This window comes from Malaclemys terrapin, chromosome 6 (assembly GCF_027887155.1).
Source record: "Malaclemys terrapin pileata isolate rMalTer1 chromosome 6, rMalTer1.hap1, whole genome shotgun sequence".
NCBI classification, from domain to species: domain Eukaryota; kingdom Metazoa; phylum Chordata; order Testudines; family Emydidae; genus Malaclemys; species Malaclemys terrapin.
Genome location: NC_071510.1, coordinates 113833725 through 113853272, shown reverse-complemented (window position 1 = coordinate 113853272; position 19548 = coordinate 113833725).

Here is a 19548-nt window from a genome sequence, read left to right as displayed (position 1 = left end):
CACCTGTCCTCCCATTCGCTGTGTGATCGCTGGTATTGCAACATGTTCTCCCTCCACTGGGTCTGCTGTGCCGCCTCGGCTCGGGAGCAGCCCATAAGTTCTGAAAAAAGAAGAACAGGAGTACTTGTGGCACCTTAGAGACTAACAAATTTATTAGCGCATAAACTTTCGTGGACTACAGACCACTTCTTCGGATGCATATCATAAGTTCTGAGAACATCTCATCCCGTGTCCATCTCTTTCGTCGCCTGATCTGCGCCAGCCTCTGGGAGGGGGATGCCGGGGTAGCTCGGGAGACACTCGCAGCTGTGGGATGGGAAAAAGGGAGTGAATTCCTCAGAAAGATACAGTTTTGCGAACAATTAATATAGTCTTTCTCTGTGAACAAGACCATGCACAGCACCTATCACATGCGCACTCAGTACAAGGTCGAATTTTCTGCCTTCCCATTGAGTGCCTGGGGTCTTGCTGTACAGATCACACAAGCAGGGCCGGACAACGGAATTCAGCTAGCAGGCAGACATGGTAAGCCGTAGACTTTTGGCTGTTTAAAGCTTAATTTATAGCAGTGCCCTCCTTTCACGTTCCAAGCAATGCTCCTAGCGTTGGCCAGTTCCTGCTGCCGGCAATCCGGCCAGCATGAACTCCGCCCCTGTCCCACCCCCCTCGCGGCTGTCCCCGGGAAAGATCTCTGCATGCTGCCCCTGTCACGCCTCCACCACGTGGCTGTAAACGGCCGGTTACAGTTATGTAAAGGAACAGGCAATCAGTCCCAATACTAACATTCCCCTAATTCAAAGCAGGTCACCATGAGTGATATTACTCTGATGAGGATTTCGGAGACAGAGAAAGACCGCATGCTGCGTGAATGCCAGCAAGCACCAGGGCCGTATGCCGCCATGCTTTGCGAGGCAATGATCCCGGAGTACTTGCTGCTAGCCTGGTGCGGAAAAGTTTCCTACCATGGAGGACGCAATAAGGCCGCTCTCCCCAGGAACCTGATGCAAAGGCTTTCACAATACCTTTGTGGAGATGTCCCAAGAGGATTTCTGCTCTATCCCCGGACATATTGACAGAATTTTCCAGTAGCTGCACTGGCAAAGACTAAAAAGTAAAGCGCCTAGGGCAAACTAATCATGAAAAACCCATTTTTAAGATATCATTCCTATTCTGTTCAAAATAAATGTTTAAAACACTTACCTACTGATGTTTCCCCTGATTCACGGTCCAGGTTACTGCCTTGGGAGGGTTGGTAGGGGATCTCCGTGAGGGTGATGAAGAGATCCTGGCTGTCGGGGAAATCAGCATTGAAAGCGCTGTCGACTGCCTCATCCTCCTCATCTCCTTCCTCATCTTCCCCATCCGCGAACATCTCAGAGGAAGCGGCCGTCGACAATACCCCATCGTCAGAGTCCACGGACAGTGGTGGGGTAGTGATGGCAGCCACACCTAGAATGGAATGCAGTGCCTCGTAGAAATGACATGTCTGGGGCTGGGATCCGGAGCATCCATTTGACTCTTTGGTACCCTTGTCTCAGCTCCTTGATTTTCACGCGGCACTGCATTTCATCCCGGCTGTATCCTCTCTCCATCATGGCTTTTGAGATCTTCTTGTAGATCTTCGCATTCCGTTTTTTCGATCGCAGCTCCGAAAGCACGGACTCATCGCCCCACACAGCGATCAGCTCCAAGACTTCCCGATCAGTCCATGCTGGGGCCCTCTTTCTATTCTGAGATTGCATGGTCACCTCTGCTGGAGAGCTCTGCATCGTTGCCAGTGCTGCTGAGCTCGCCACGATGTCCAAACAGGAAATGAGATTCAAACTGGCCAGACAGGAAAAGGAATTCAAATTTTCCCGGGGCTTTTCGTGTGTGGCTGGTCAGAGCATCCGAGCTCGGACTGCTGTCCAGAGCGTCAACAGAGTGGTGCACTGTGGGATAGCTCCCGGAGCTATTAGCGTCAAATTCCATCCACACCTACCCTAATTCAACATGGCTATGTCGAATTTAGCGCTACTCCCCTCGTCGGGGAGGAGTACAGAAATCGATTTAAAGAGACCTCTATGTCGAAATAAATAGCTTCGTTGTGTGGATGGGTGCAGGGTTAATTCGAGTTAACGCTGCTAAATTCAACATAACCTCCTAGTGTAGACCAGGCCTAAGTCTCTACCACTGTATGTATCAACAGCTGAAATAGCCAATTTGGTTTGGTGCACAAATAATGATATGTACTACTCACTTCGTTGTGTATGACCAGATAAATACATTATTATGGTTGGAATGCTTTAGTGCATTCACCTTTATTCTACAGAGTGTTGTGGGGGGAGGTATAGCTCAGTGGTTTGAGCATTGGCCTGTTAAACCCAGGGTTGTGAGTTCAATCCTTGAGGGGGCCATCTGGGGCAAAATCAGTACTTGGTCCTGCTAGTGAAGGCAGGGAGCTGAAGTTGATGATCTTTCAGGGTCCCTTCCAGATATAGGATATCTCCATATATTATTATTTAAATCCTAGTTCTGGTCACAGCTGGTTGTAGTCTCCTGAATGCTACACTGACTTTTTTTTTAAAGACAGTGAGTAGATGCTCAGTTTCCTGTGCATGTTTTTCATTTTACTTGCATAACCTTCTTGCCCAGAACTTGCTGGGCATGGCTAAAAAGAACATTTCTGGGCCCTCAGGACATGTCAAGATTCTATAGAGCATCCTCAGTTGGTGTAAATTGTCAAAGCTCCATTGAAGTCAATGGAGAATCTGCCCCCAGGGCCCTTACATCCACCAGTTGCTATTTAACACATACACACATGTTTGTTTACAGCTACATGCTCCCTGATTATCCTGGGTCCCAGGAACTCTCCTTGTCTCCCATTCGCACCCTAGCATCCTTGATCCGCAGACAAAATTTTCATTGCTGCTTGTTTTAGAACAGTGTTATTTGGCAAGAGGCTTTTTGCAAACTGTGGGCTTGATTCAGATCTTACTTGCACTGTTGGAAATCAGGATCAGTCATCAACTGAAGTCAATGGAGTTACCACAAGTGTCAAACAGGTGTAAGTGCGGACAGACTCAGGCCCTCAGACCTTGTTTGCTGAAGTTCTATTCCACTGAGGATTACTGCTCTCTGAATACCTGCCAGAATGCAAACCCATTGGAAAGACATACTTGTCTGAGTTGGCTTTTTCCTGATTTATTCTGATGTGTAAATTGCCTTTGAGATGCTTGCATGAAATACACTGTAAAAATGCAAGTGAGTTATTGAATGATTAGACGTGTATTTTATGTCTGTGCGCATTAGGGACTCTGTCTATCAATATTTTTTTTAACCACGCATGTCCCACTAAAACTAACGGCACTTGGTCCCAATAGATCTCCATGTTCAGATTCAGAATAGAGCCAATAGCTTGTGCGATCAGGTATTAATATTTGAAAAGTGGTTTAGGCTCCATCAGGATGTACTGTGGTATAATGTGAGAACTATTATCTAGCTAAGGTACTCATAGATCCCGCATTACTGTAGCATCAAAGCCCATTGCACTCTTTAATGTATTTATCCTCACAACACCCCTACGAGGCAGGGGGGCATGATTATCTCTAGTCTACAAATGAGGCAGAGAGATGAAGTGATTTGACCAAGGTTTCACGGGAAATCTGTGACAAGGCAGAGTATTGAACTCACATCTTTCAAGCTTCAGATCAGTACTCAAACCACTTGGCCAACATCCCTCTTTATCATACTGTTACTTTCCAGATTCTAATATAGATTCAATTTTCTAAATCCTATTCTGCCTCACAGCCAAATCCTGGAACAAATAAATCACTTATTGCCCAGTACTGTTTTGCCAGTTGTTCTTATTACAAAATTGACTATCCTGTGTGGCCATAAAAAGGTTGGGAGAGTCATTGTTGCTCCCTTCTTCTGAGTGAAACTCACTCCAGTGCAGTGAGCCCACACAAGGTCAAATGCTTTACTAATGCCTCCATTATGGCCCAGTCCAGCTCTCACCTACCCAGTGAAAAGACTCCCATTGATTACAATATAAGCTGGATCAGGTCCTGATGCCTTGACACAGAAGGGAAAGAAATTGCAAATGTTATGTAAACATATTAAAAGAAAATACTCAGAAAAGTCTGTTTAAAGGAGGCAAAAAAGACGTGTCTGTGTCTGTCACATGCTAGTTTGTGGTTGCTGTTTTAGGAGTCAATAGTCCCCTTGGTGCCTGTGCAAAATCCCACATTTATGCTAACAGGACATGGCCATGTGTTGCGTGGAGATAATTTGTTCCCTGGATAAAAGGAGAATCCAGGGATCTATACAGCTTTTCTTCCTCTACAGTTTGGGGAAGAGAGTAGATTTTGCAGTGCTCAAGGGCCAGTCCCGTATTCTTTGGACATCAAAAGCTTCCACTGAAGGCAACGTGAGCTTCGGTTGTACGAGGGAACTGCAGGACTGAGCTTCTGATGTTCAGTACGGCCATTCTTATGTTCTTATGTTCTTAAAAGGGAAGCAAATTAAACATGAAAAAACCCAGTGGAGAAGTAGCTGAAATGGTAATGAAGGGAGAATATATAGGCGTAATAGAGTCCAATCAGGTCAGACCCCAATGGTACATCAAATCCTGTAGGCTGCCTCAGGCACTGTCCAATACCTGATGTTTCAGAGGAAGAAAAGAAAAAAAATTATATTGTACCTAGCAATTGGGTGTGGGGGAACGGGGAATCCTTCTCGCACAGAGAGAATGGGGGAAGGGATGAAGAGAGAAATAGGAAACAAAGAAATACAACACACACACATACTCAAGAGAAAGAAGAAAAGCCCCTGGCAAATGCAGCCATGTGTCAAGGAAAACATCTCTTCCCACTAGGCAGCGAAAGCTTGTTACAGTCTAAGCCTTAAGCTAGTTGCCCTGGGTTTCCAGCATCATCTCCTTCCAGTCAGCCCCTGTGCTCACTGTCAGTGACACCAAAGACACCACCAATTTGTTCAGTGATTCTATTGAATAGAGACTGAAGAGTTACCGTTGTTCACTGACAGAAATTTATAATGATGAAATAAAGCCTTGGTCAGTCAGAACCCAGACTTGGTAGAGAAGCAGATGGCACTTTTTTGAATGAAACTGTGTGCCAGGTTTCACAAATGTGTACTTATCACCCCTGAGAGGGGTACGCATAAAAATCTGGTCCTCTAGTCTGATGGATCAACTGGTCCTTAATGGCTTGCTTGCACTGGGAAATGTAACGTGTGTTAACTAATGCAATGTAAAGCACTATTTAGCACTCAGCATAGACAAGGACTATCACATTTAAAAACATGTCACCTGGTCAAGCCAGCTTCTGCTGCCATACAGGGCCTGTGCATCCGTTACTGTCACTTAAGCAGATCCCAGTATTCAGACTTCCAGGAGTTACTCTTGCACCAACAGTCATTAGGGTAAAATAATTAAATCAATGCTCAGCCAACCTGTGGAACTCATTGTCAGGCCAAAAGTATAACCGAATTCAAGAAAGAATTAGACAACTTCATAAAGGATAGGTCCATCATTAGCCAAGATGGTCAGGGATACCATCTTGCACTAGGTGTCCCTAAGCCTCTGATTGCAAGAAGCTGGGACTGAACAATAGGCAATGGATCACTCAGTAATTTCCCTGGTCTATTCATTCCCTCTGAAACATCTGGCACTGGCCACTGTCAGAAGTCAGGATACTGGGCTAGATGGAACATTGGTCTGACCCAGTATGGCCATTCTTATGTTCTACATCAGTCCTTTGAAGAGAGTACAATGTCCACTTCTCTTTGTACCCAGCCAGATCTGCTGGACAGTGAGGGGGAAGTCAAAGGAGGAAGGGCCATGGAGAGGTTCTTTGATGGTCTCTTATTGAGAGGCTTGCAACCATCTTTGGAGAGGTAAGTACGGCTGGTGGTGCTGGTTCTGTTGTGTCCTATGATTCCTTAATAAAAAGATTACTGTTGTTCTTGGCACTTGCACTGTGGGGCCACAAGACAGAAGGAAACTTTATCTGCTCTCTCTGTTCCCTTTGTGCTCCCATGCAGGGGCTGAACACAATCTTGCCTTTAATACTTCAAACAATGCTTTGAGGATATAGGCCCAGATGCTCAAGTGTGCCAGAACCTTACTCCACATACTGAATGGGATGATCAAAGGTGGAGTTAAGTCATTTTTGCACTCCCTTGAGTCCTGAAAACTGATTGATTCCTCAGTACAAGTTAGAGCAGCCCTGAGGCTGCTCTAACTTGAACCATCTTGTAATGGCCCTGGAGGCTATTATGCCTGCACAAATTGTCAGAGCACATCATGTGCCATTTCCACATATGAAACAAATCTTACACCAGGAAAGGTGAATCCCCAGATGCCCTGTTAAGGCAGCTTACTCAGGAGCAAAGAGGCCAGAGCAGAGGTGGAGGATCTGTCCCATAAAGAGCTATATACCGATTTTGTTGCTTGGTATTTTATTAATTATAATTTTATTTTCTGTACATTATTTTATTTGTATATTTTTAAATTTTATTACCAGCCACATTTGATTTAAATTTGGCGAGTTGCCTGTATTAGACATCAACATAGACCACACAATGTAATTGCAAAATGTAATAATCATAATAGCTGACTCAGCTAAAAAAAATCAAAAAATCAAATTCCATGCTTATAGCCTGAATTGTGAAAATATCATTTTGTCAACAAGCTCATTTTCTCCTTTTTTCTAGTGTTAATCTGAAGAGAGCATAATTGAGGGCTCAGTCTGCTCCCATCGAAGGCAGTGCAGTGAAATTCAGTAGAAGCAGGACCAGACCTAAAATCTTCAGATCTCTTGGTATTTTCAGCAATATATATTTGAGACTGTTGCATTTGCCATTCTCCTAATGAAATTGTAACAGTTCGAAATGGTGTTTGTTTAGTGCATACTGCTCAAATCAAGAATACATTTCGGGGCCCTTTATTAAGGCTTTAAAGGAAAATAAAGGTGTAAGTAATGTAGCCAGCTGTCACTGAACAGAATACTTGTAACCTTCATGATTACATTTGAAGCCCCCAGTCCTGCAATAGATCGCATTTGATTGGACTATAGTGCTAGGGCTCCATGTGGGTGCAGCAGCCCAGCCTGCTCTGTAAATGGCAGGATTGAGGCCTTATTATACAACGCTCTTTGTAAAGAAAATCTTATAGCCCTATAAGAAAAAGGAATGCTGAAAGTCAGCTGAAAATGAGCTGAATAATAACAATAATTAATATTCAAGGCTTATATAGTGCTTTTCATCAGCAGTTCTCAAAAAGCTTTACAGAGATGGTTGGTATCATTATCCCCATTGTACAGGTGGGAAAACAGAGGCTGTGAGAGGCAAAGCGTTTTGCTCGCAGTCACCCAGATGACCAATGGCAGAGAGGGGAATAGAATCCTAGTCTCCTGAATCCCAGTCCAGTGCTCTATTCACTAGGCAACACTTCCTCCCCACAAATCCAAGGGGAAACAGATTTGAAATGATGACACTTGTTCTGTATTTTACCACCAAGTGGCAGCAAATTCTACTGTGGAGGGGTTTGAATGAGCAATAGATCAGCTGTTTTACAGTTCCAGTTATACAGCCTTCAGAATCACTCATGCTAGACAGTAGCACTCTGATATTATGGTCATATGAATGCTGTCAAACTGGGTGAGGTTGCATACTCATTCAAGGATCGAGGCTGCAGGGTGCTGAGTACTCTAGCACCAGTCCATCAAAGCATTTAAGTACTTACATAAATTTAGGCGTATGCTTAAATCCCATTAAAGTCAATAGGACTTCATAGACATCATAGAATCGTAGGACTGGAAGGGAACTTGAGAGGTCTTCTCATCCAGTCTCCTGCACTCAAGGCAGGACATGTGTGCTTAAAGTTAAGCATATGCTTAAGTGTTTTGCTGAATCAGGGCCTTAAGCAGGTGCTGAACTCCAAGCATGAGTTTCTCTGGTCCTACTGAAAAGAATACACGTCCTTTTTCTTGCCATGGTTGTCCCTTGTTCGTGGTTTAAAGTACCTGATATGGTGAAAGCTTTATCTCCCATCCTGCTTAGGAGAGTTGGTACATTGCATACTTCGGTGGCTAATGATATTCTAAATGTTCAGTGTAGGACTGCTCCACATTGGCAGCAAAATGGCTCTGAGGTCTTGTTATAGCTGCCATTGTTGTGATTTTTAGAAAAATAATTAAATCCATAATGTTCACTGAGAGGCCAGACGGACTAAAGCCTCTGAAAACAATCTTTCCTAACTCGTGGGGTCTGTTCAAAGGCACCCAAATGAATGGTGCACTAACAAGCCCCCCCTCCCCCCCACCCAGGCCAAGGGACAAACCCCCTTTCCCAAAATCTAGCCCACTGATTTCAATGACCCTATGGAGTAAGGAACTTAATATGATGAGGGGGAACAGAATCTGGCCTTTATATGGAGTTATGTGCTTAGAATACTGGCGTGATCAGGCCCCCATTTTTGTAGCACCTAGATGTACACTTGAAGTCTCCCATCCAAAGGCTAGATTCTGCCACCCTTGACCACAATCGGTAGCACCTTACTTCTTGAGTAGGGTACTACTCTCTGTGAACAAGGGTGGCAAAATCTGTCTCTCAGGGCCTGATCTGAGGCTCATTTAAGTCAATTGATTTAGAGCACAGAGGGATCAAAGAACATTTTTGCATTACAGTTGAGATAATCCATCATCTCTGCCACTAATCTCAGCTCTACCTGATGGATCTGAAAAGAGGATACAAGCACTAGGCTTACAGCAGCTAACTACAGAACCTTCACAAATATGAACGCTGCCCCCAAACCAATGCTAGGGGGATTTGTGGCAGCAGGACATTGAAGAGGAATGTGATGGAGGGTGGATAGTAGGCTCTTTAGAAATAAGAAAGTATCAATAAGCAATAATGTAAGGGAAGCACTGTTAAATTTTTGTTCTATACAAATATTTTAATTCACCTAAATTATGCAACAAGTACTGTAACATTTTTACAAATTTGTGGGCCTGATATTAAGATGCATAATCTTTTTGAAATAGCAGGTTATTATGTTCTATAGATGAATACACAGGTAGATATGATGGTGAGTGAATGCTCTGTTAAATACATAAGCAGGTATTTTACAATGATGTTTTCCCTTTTGCTACACAGGAAGGTACCTTTTCAGCATACAGGTAAGTAATTCACATTTTTCTCATAACACAGTTGAGGTCTTAAATCATTTCCCCCCTGTTTTAGTGGGCAATGCGTATTATTTGCTAAGTGTTGTTACATGAATCACTATTTCATTGTTGTCTTATTTTTTCATGCAGCCATGAGGCCATAGCTTTTGAATTAGGAAATTGTCACTTGGAAAGTAAATCCCTTATTTTTGTTAAGGTGCACTTGCTTGGTATGAGCAGCAAATACAATTCATGGAAGAGAATATTTTACTAGCCTCAGATGCAGGCCTCAGTTGTTTGCATTTGTGATGATGGTGGCTAGCAGTCACTTCCTTTGTTTCTTATCTATCAATGCTCATTGGTTGCTGTCAGTCTGGTTTTGTTTTTGTTTTATGTGGACCATGAGCAGTCTGTGTGTTGGAGCCCTTTACTGCTTCAGACAAGATCTGGGACTGTCTAGCTGGTCATATTGTCTTGTATAGTTTAACTGCACTGTAAGGCTTTTCAGTGATGTTCTGTCACAGCGAGTGGTAGTGTCAGTTTGGGGGATGGGGGGGTTGAGGGAAGCTGTAGGGAAGCAAATAACTCTACTAGCAAAACGTTTGGGTATCCACTTCAAAGACAGAGTCTGTGAGCCAGTAAGGCCAAGGAGCCTGCCACCCTGAGTAGAAGTATCCCACTCAAGTGCTGCTGAGGTATTCAGGGTCCCACCCAATGGTGAGCTGGAGCCAATTCACACCAGTTCACAAGAATTGGTTGTTAAATTTAGAAGCCAGTGTAGAACCAGTTATTAAAGGTGCCGGCAGGTGGGCAAACTGCGGTCCACAGGCCACATCCAGCCCACGGGACCGTCCTGTCCAGCCCGCCTGAGCTCCCAGCTGGGGAGGCTCCCCCGGCTCCTCCCCCACTTCCCCCCCTTGCAGAGCCTGAGCGCGCCTCGCTGCCGGCACCAGCACTCTGGGCAGCTCTGCAGCTCCTGCCGCTTTGAGCAGCATGGTTAGGGGTCCGGGGCTGGGGGGAGGGGTTGGATAAGGGGCAGGGAGCAGTTGGAGGGGGAAGAGGTTCTGGGGGGGCCATCAGGGGATGGGGAACAGGGGAGTGGGTAAGCATGAGAGTTCCGGGGGTCTGTCGGGGTGGTGGTGGATGGGATCAGGGCAGTCGGGGGACAGGGAGCGGGGCGAGCTGGGTAGGGGGTGAGGTCCTGGGGATCAGTTAGGGTGGGGGGGTCTCAGGAGGGGATGGTCAGGGGACAAGGAGCCGGGGGGGTTGATGGGTTGCAGGTTCTGAGAGGGGCAGTCGGGGGCAGGACATGGGTTGGGGTCGGATGGCGGGGGAGACAGGCACGTGGGGCTTATATTCACCATTCCCTACCAGGTCTTCGGCGACACTTCGACAGTGGGGGCATGGGGTGTTCACTCGCTCTGGGTGAAGGACCCGCCGTTGAAATGCCGCCGAAAACCCGGAGTGAGTGAAGACCCCCCTGCTGCCAAAGTGCTGCCGAGGGCCCAATAGGGAACCGGTTATTAGGATTTTGGGAGCTCACAACTGGTCCCACCCCTTCCTGTCTTTGGATTGACTTAATGGCTCCAGCCACTACCCTGATATCAGAAAGACACTGCACATACACTACACCTTCCCATCTCCACTGGATGGAGCAGGGCTCACAAATGGTTGGCAGTTAGAGAGAGAGGGTGAACCCTGACCCCACTGAAGTCTACAGGAGTTTTCTAGTTGGCTACAGGGGGACCAGGAGTTCACCGAAGGAACCTGAACGGGGCCAGGAGATCTATCCATCTATCCATCCATTCCATGCTCTGACAAGCTTCTATGCCTCTTACTCAGATACAGTATTAGATAGGGTCAGTGTTTGGCACTTTGCCTAGGCTACTTGAATTTCTCCCTAAGAGATTAACGCTTGTTGCTTTTCTCTCCAGTACAATTGAAAATTACTTACCTTTTCCTGACAGGCTTATGTGGGCAATACCTGAGAACAGAATGTTAAGCTAGCTCTCAGGCAGGGAGATTGGGAGTCCTGATATCACTCTAAGCACACACAATGTACAATATAATTGCTGGTGATATGTGGCTGCATAATTTATTAATGTAATGAAGACAATAGCTTTGTATTCAAAGTTTGATTCTTCACTAACGTAAATGTTTACTATCAGTGTAATAAGCTGTTGTTTTATTTGTTCTTACTATTAATCATTATAATCATTTATAATCAAATGTCATTATTTATCAGTAACAAACTAAACCTTCTAATAGAGAGTGGATTTTTTTTTTGTCTCTTCTGCAGTTCTAACCCTACACAATATGTTGAAATAAAGGTTAAATGGTGACTTGTGAGCTCCTGCCTAATGAGATAATGCATTCATTTTCCTTCTACCCATGGCTCTCTGAAATGAAAGGCCCATGCTAATAGGAAAGCCAGTGCTGACCAGGCCTGAAGGTGCTGACCTTTGCTTCCCTGTGCCCTGGAGTGGGAGCGGAGGAGGGGGAATCTGGCAGTCCATGGATCAAGTGACCTCCGAGACGCTACAATGGGACCTGAGCACAGCGCAATGTTCCCATGTCCATCCTTCTCAATACACAGCTCATCCTTACCCAATGAATGAGGGCCATTGCCATGGAGAGCAACAACTTTACTGGAATGGGTGGTGCTGTGTTGGAAGGAAATTCTTCCTGTGTGTATATTCCTGCAGTGTATATTCCTGTGTGTATATTCATTGCAGCTGCACAGAAATTCCCAATGGGGTGTGTGTGTGTGTGTGTGTGTGTGTGTACACACACACCCCATTGGGAATTTCTGTGCAGCTGCAATGAATATATCATTGCAGGCTGTGATCTATAAAGCTATGTACAATGGGGCAGTAACAAACAACCTGTTTGGAAGTTAACCCGATCTCAGTGCCTTTTCCTAGTTTGCTCTTTGTGTGTGTGTGTGTGTGTGTGTATTGCAATACATACCTTGTTTTAAGTTCTGTTTTAGAGAGAAAGAGAAATAAAAATATATATAAATTGCGGTTTGCATATATACATGTACATGTATATACAGCAAGAGAAGGAGAAATTGCACTGTAATTATTGATTTAGTTTTGCTGAAGGAAATAATACTTGCAATAGAGTAGGTTGGAACTGAGACCCTAATGGAAAACAGTTTTAAAGTGTACAGTGACTCCTGAAGATTATCCCAGCTCTCTCCCTGCCCGACCCCCAAAATCACCAGATCTAATTAGTTTCATAATGGGATGATACTCCTCCAATTGCATCAAGTGATTAGCTGCTTTTAGGCGATATAGGATTATGTCGCTCACACACCAGCGCAGGGCGATGGAACACGAAGTTTCCAATGGTCCGAATCTCTGTCCCCGTGAGGAGGGGACAACTTGAGGACCCTGGTTAAATTCTAGCCAAAACCGAAGCGATGGGACTTGCTGCTTTTCCACAATAATAGCAGCTGTCTGCTTTGCATCAGTGGGTAATTAAATCAAAGACCAGGCCTCCTGGCATTAAGAAAGATTCGGAATTGGGAGGAGTGGTCTTCTTCTGAGATATTTCCTAACTTCATCAAATCTGCCTCTAGGGGAGAGGGGAAGGGGCCATATATGCAAAATATGCTGCATTAGAAAATCCAGGTGTACGCTAAACACATTCATTCAGAGTCGCACGATGTCCTTTTCACTGCGTCCCTGCCCTGGGTTGTGTTAGACATTTTACTGCTGCTAAAATCCAAACCAACCAGAAAAGTGGCTCTTCAGGGTGAAAGGAAGGGGTTCGTTTAATTCCCTGCAAAGCTGAGCTCTTCTGCGCTGTTACTATTATACTTAAGTCAGCTGGGGAGCCGGATCCTGTGTTCACACTGGGAGCTCGGCTGAGTTATTGTTACTGTAGTTACCTCCCAGACTAATCTGGTTGATTAACCCAATTTTTTTGCTCCTTTAAGAGTTTGTGGCTGATTTCCCCCTCCCCTGTCCTTTGGGAGGGGGTGTGAAATCTCTGTACAACACTGTTTTCAGCAGAGTTGCGGAGATTCCCCCGCTTCAGGACTCTGGGATTTGCTTCTGGAGAAGAATAACACAAACAAATGTACATCCACAAAAGCGTGTCACAAAGTGTTTCCTTCCTCCCCCGGGCGGACATGCGCGTTTCTCCCATAGAAGTCAAGGGGGAGTTAGGGAGCCCCCTGGGGACCCAAGATCGGACCCCAAGACTGAAAATGTTCCCTTTTCAATGGCTCTAAGGACAGAGCTCCTTTTTCAGTTGCCCGTCGCTACAACAGCAGCAGATACCAGCCTCAAGAACACACCTGGGAAAGGGTCTTTTGCTCAAACACATTTTCAGGGTTGCTTTTCTTTCTTCCTTCCTTCCTTTCTGTCTTGTTTGTTTGCAGCCCGGTGGTGCACTCTCCTTCCACCCTAAACCCCTCACTCTTTGCAGATGCCTTTAAAAAAAACAGCTACTAGGAGTCTATAAAGGGATATTCCCCTTGAATCAGGCATACTGCAAACCAATGCAGCATGGTGCACGGGGCTGGGGAGGGGAGAGAGAAGCAGGCAGGGAATTAAACCCGGGTTGATTTTTTTCACCTCCCCCTTTGAATTTGCTTTCTCCGACCTCACCCCCGCTTCCATGCCTTCTAATCCAAGATTTTTAGGTAGCTGGAAAACCATCGATTCCTTCAAAAGCAGTGGTTTGGATCTGCCAGCATAATCCCCAGTGGGTTTCTAAATAGTATTTCAAATCGTGAAAGATCTTGTTACTGCAACGTTCATTTCAGAGGTTTACATAAGTTTAATTGCATATATATGTATCTACAGCACTTTTGTGCGTATTTGGTAACATATGTATATGAATACGTACACAGCCATATATATTCTCTTATATAGCCCATTCCCTATATATACTTACTGATGTAATTAGAGGTGCTATCAATATTTTATTAATTTGGCTATTAGAAATTAACATTTAACTACCATTCAAAAGCTATTTATATATTTTTCTAAGGTAACAGATAAAGACGGCTTTCTGCAGAAACGGTTGCACTTTTGTGACTGTTTGAAAGTCGGTGAAAAGCTCTTAAAAAACCTGGAGTCCCTTTTCAAAGTTTTGTCCAACAGTACTAAAGACGAGCTGCGCTCACTAGCCCTCTTTGCTTTCCTGGTGAAACTGCAGAGTTGTGGAAATCCGAAGATCACAGTAATTATGCAGCTAAATAACTAATCACACCGCTGTAAATGTCCTTATGTGTGAGGGTTTTACATAGAAATCTTTGGATTTAAACACACGGAGATGTGGATACAGATAAATGTTAGCAAACGGTGTGTGTATATAGATATAAAATGTTAGCAAAAGGTGTGTACATAGATATAAAATGTTAACAAAATGTTAACATTTAAAATCGAAACAACTTTTTAAATGTTTAACATCAGTTGTTTAAAAAAAATCAATTTTCCTGTTAATGAATAACCGGGAAAATTGTCCAAATAGAAGTCATTTGTTGATGCTGTAAGCATTCAATACACAAACATTTGTATTAAACATACATTTGCATTAAGCACTTTCCTGTTAAACTTCTATTGGCGTGGCTCGGTTGAATTTCCATGGTCAAAAACCTGTGCGCTTCCAGGGCAAACGAAACATTTAAAGAGGCAATAAATTAAAAGCGACGCCAGAATTTAGTGTCTAAGGCCAACTTTAGAAACATTTCCGCTTTCAGAGAGTTAAATTTGTCTTTTTTACAATCAACTGCAACTTTTGCCTTTCTTTAGAAAGGACAACAAAAAGATTTCACGCATAACTTGCCCTGAACAAAGAGACCTCACGCCAGTTTTTTCTGTTGTAGGCTGACAATGGGGGTGGGGGGAGGACCTAATTTGATACACACTTGGAGGGCTAGTTCTGAAAACTAACTTGAGCTTTATGAATGAATATAAAGTACAGATATACAGTTAAGTATCTGAAGCGCTTTAGGATCGACAGAGGAAAGCACAGTATAAGAGCTAGGTTTTATTATATGTAAAGTGTATATAGCTAGACTAAGTGTATCTGTAACGTATAATAAAATATATATAGCTAGATACAAAGTATATCTTGATATACTGTACGGTATATTTATAGTTATACCTATATGTCTATTTTTCTGTATAGCTATTTACAGATATATATGTATGTAACATGAAAACAGAGTTGTCAAACTGTTGACCATTTGATATTTTTTTTTAATTAGGCGATTGACAATGTCTCCCTCAAACTCACAACAATTATCCTTAACCACAGAAAGAGGATACTTTTTAAATTGCTTTAAACTGAATCCATGAGCTGTAGTTTGCATATGCACAAACAGAACGGATAGCAATTCACAACCTTTCCTTTCCTTTTCTTTTCTTTTCTTTTCTTTTCTTTTCTTTTCTTTTCTTTTCTTTTCTTTTCTTTTCTTTTCTTTTCTTTTCTTAAAATACTAAGCTGCCTTAATGTCGAGGGATTTTTTTTTTCTTTTCTTTTCCTTTCTACTGTTAGGAATTTTCCTCCCTGGTATTCTCAGAGATCCAAACAGACTGAACTTTCTCTGGTCCTGTCAAAAAGGTGCCATTTTCATCTGCCTTACCAAAAAAAAAAAAAAAAAATGGATACAACCTTAAAAAAACACAAAGATGATTATCAGGTCCTCGATAAGATCAGCATGAAGCACAAGGACAACATTTCTCAAAGTTGTCGTCTCTGCGTTACTGATTAAAATGGAGGAGGCGGGGGCCGCAGCGGGCTGGCACTGAGAAAAAGCATAACATTGGTGTACTTGGCAGCAGCGAACTCAGCACCGACGAAGATCCAAACAATTCCCACTGCCCCGCATCCCGCTCCCTTTAGCTCAGAGCCCGGCTCACAGCCCTTGCGAGATAAGGCAGAAGAAGCGGGTCCCGCTGGTGCTGGGTCCGCAAATAGCCTCCTGTTCAAAGCCAGCAAGTCCCATTCCTAACTCTGTGCCTAATTGGCGTTTGGTATGATTTGCTCTTTTTCCTCCTTTTTTCTCGCGCTCCCCTCCCCCCGACCCCCGCAACCCCTTCCATCTAGCAAAGTTGTAGCGGGGGAAGTTCCCAAATCCGTGCGAAGGCCAGAGTTGTATCAGAGCGATGGTTGTTGCGCTCTGGTACTTCCAGATCCAACCTGGAGCTAAGAGAACTCATTGTCTGGTGGTCCAATACTTTCCTGGCTTGTATTTACAGTCCAACCTCGACGTGATGAGCCCTGGCGAAGTAACAGCGTAGCAAGCATCAACTGGATTAAAAACTGCACTTTTAGTCAAAACAAAAAACTTCTCGCGTTTGGTTAACGAGGGAGGCGATCCTGCACATTTCAGCCATTCCTCGCCTCCCAACAGTTACCCAGGGAAACAATTCTTGTTCGTGATCTAAATGATTTTTTTGTCTCTATGCTGATCACCTATTTTTTCACTCGAAGACTGGCTTTATGTACTTTTCCTCTTCTCTTACACCTATTGAATGGTTAGATAGAATCAAGCTACATGTGTCAGAAGATACACAGATCTACTTTGGAGATTATGTCTGTCTCTGTGTATGTTTACACCCCCATACATATGAATATAAATGTATACACACTCTTCACCATAGTCCTCTTACTAACATAGAATTTAGTGGTTAAAATGCAGCTCTTCAGTTTTAGGTAGTATAATGATTCTTCCGCCTCTCCTAAAAATTCCCCTACAATATTGAAATTGAATTTGTTGTCAGATTAATACAAACGCTTGAGGCCTTTCTGGAAAACCATTATCATTCACTGGCTAGAAAAATTGCTCTCATTCCTTTAAAACCCAACAACACAAACTTTCTATCTAATTCTCCTTAGCAGAATCAGAAAGGAAGAGGATTGACTTACCCCTGAATGGATGATTACGCTGGGGAAGGGGAACTTTTTGGAAGATGTTTGTTTGATAGCTGTACAGACAGATGCAATTCATTGGCGAAGCTGATTGCCAGTAACGCTATAGATTAGCATGGGGTCTGCAGCACACAGATTCTGATCAATACTCCTGCACTCACATGCCAGATGGTTTTGGTAAGGACAAAAATAAAGTAGTTCAAATCAACTCACTATTATTGTATCTTTTTGTGCTTCTCTAATAACCCTAGTTGGAGAATAAATGTTTTTTTCTGGTCTTTCTACAGGCAAAGAATTGCAGGCATTTTTGAATATTCTGAAAATGGCTCAAATAGTCTCTAAAATAGATGTTGTGTGTGTTATCAGCAAGATAAGTAAAGACAGATCTAGATATGTGACTTGTGAGATTTGTTTATTTCTGTGTATATAATTATATATATATATATAGTTTATTTTACATTAATAATGTATATTTGCCCAGCTTTAGTTGCTGATATATTTAATCTAGTTGAAAGTATTTATATCTCATTAATTTGCCTGAGGTCTTGATTTAAGAACAAAATAGAGCACGAAACACCTTATTTTCAAAATATTTGTATAATGTCTACTTTTATCACACTATTATGCACGGTGATTATACTCTCCAACCTGTGTCATATTTAAAGTGGAATATTACAATGTGCTTTGCTATAACATTTTACAGGCCAGTTTGGCCAAATATTATTAATGAGGGAATTGTATTGGCCATATATCACACTTTCTGCATTGTTTACCAGTATATTGAAAAATCATTCAAACGGGGGAAAAAACTCAATGGAATCAAAAGAGTAAAATGTGGACTCTTAAATTCTGCAAAGTGCAGTTTTCAAAGCTCTTCTCGTGGCCTTTGGAGTTGTAGTTTTCATCTAATGGTACCATTAAAAAACCCACAAAATAAGTTAACACTTTAAAAAACTGTGCCCGCTATCAAAATTGCCACTGTATAAATGAACCTGAGTGGGAAGACACAATTCAATATTTTACTAAAAGGGGGAGGAGAGACTTAATTTAAAATTAGGACCTTAGCCTGTGGTTCATTCAGGCTGTGCATCTCTCATGTAAATGTTTGCTAAGGGTAAACCTCAAAATGTCCCGTTTCCATTAGAAACTAAACGTGAAACCTGTCGAAATCGTGCCCAGTTGTTACACAAAGAAAGAAATAGGATTGCATGATTTCACAGAGAAACCCAGTATTGATCCGGAGGTGGGAGCATGCAACAACTCACCTTTAAACTCTGTCACACGTGATCATTCCCAAGCCCAGGAGTGCAGCTCACAGTGTACATCTTGATCATGATAGAAAATAGGTTTATTTTAGTTTGCACAAACCCACCCCCGCACCTCAAACCCACTCCTAGAAAAAGAAGAGAAATAATAAGCTAATGTATTGATGTAAGAAGAGCTTCTTATTTGTGCCAGTGTGAAGTTAGTGGGTCTAGACCTTTGCATATGAAGCACAGATTACAAAAGGCATTAAGAGCACCTGTACTTCAGGATGGCTTTTTTAAAATTTCATGGAATGCTTCAGGAAATGTACAAGCGCCTTGGGTATCAATGGTGACACCAACCAACTAGGAACTGAGAGCTTGCATTAGCATGAGCTTTTGTAGTGAATTAGAGATGCCTGACAACCAAGGCGATCCACCTTTATAAACATAGAGAATGAAACAACTTACTAAATAGATCTGGTGCAAGAGGGAAGGAAGGGTCAGTTAAGAGAATACTTCCACTGACCAGAACTCTAAAGTTGATCCCGTAACATTACTGTATATTCATGTGAGGGGATGTTTTCTCCCTGTGCAGCTAGCAGGAGAAAGGGAAAGGTCAAGGGAGAGTCAGAAGTGTTTTCCAAATGAATCAAATCTTTTTGTAGCCAAGATGGCACATACTGTATTTTGGGCACTTTTCCTTCTTTTCTTATCAAGTTTTCTCTAACAGCTGGAAGTGGTTGGAAGGGGCTGCCTTAAGAAGACCCCCTGCTCTTCTTTTGACAGCTGATCAAAAGAAAATAGGTCACGCTTTTCAAACTTATGTCCACCCTGCCCTTAATTACTGTCTCTTTAAACAAAGGCAACATCTGCGCAACCTCAGCCTGTTCAAACCTCCAGAATAACACAGGGAGAGCAACTTGCTCCTCAAGAATCTGTTACTTTGGGGGGCAGGCAGGGGCTGTTGGCTGCAATGCCCTTTCTCTTGGTGATTGTCTTTCTTCACGGTTTACAGAGGACACAGATTCAAGGAATAGATATGTAGAGGGGCTTTTGAAGAGAGGAGGGGAAACTGAAAGACAGGCCCTGGTCATGCCTTCAGCATCCACTGATCCATTTCAGAACAGAATTAGGACTAGGCAAAAAGTGTATTACCTTCTGGAACGCAGAGATTTCAAAGCCATATGGCAGCGTGTGCTGCATAATGCCTGGCTTTTCTTGGGAGAAAAACGTGG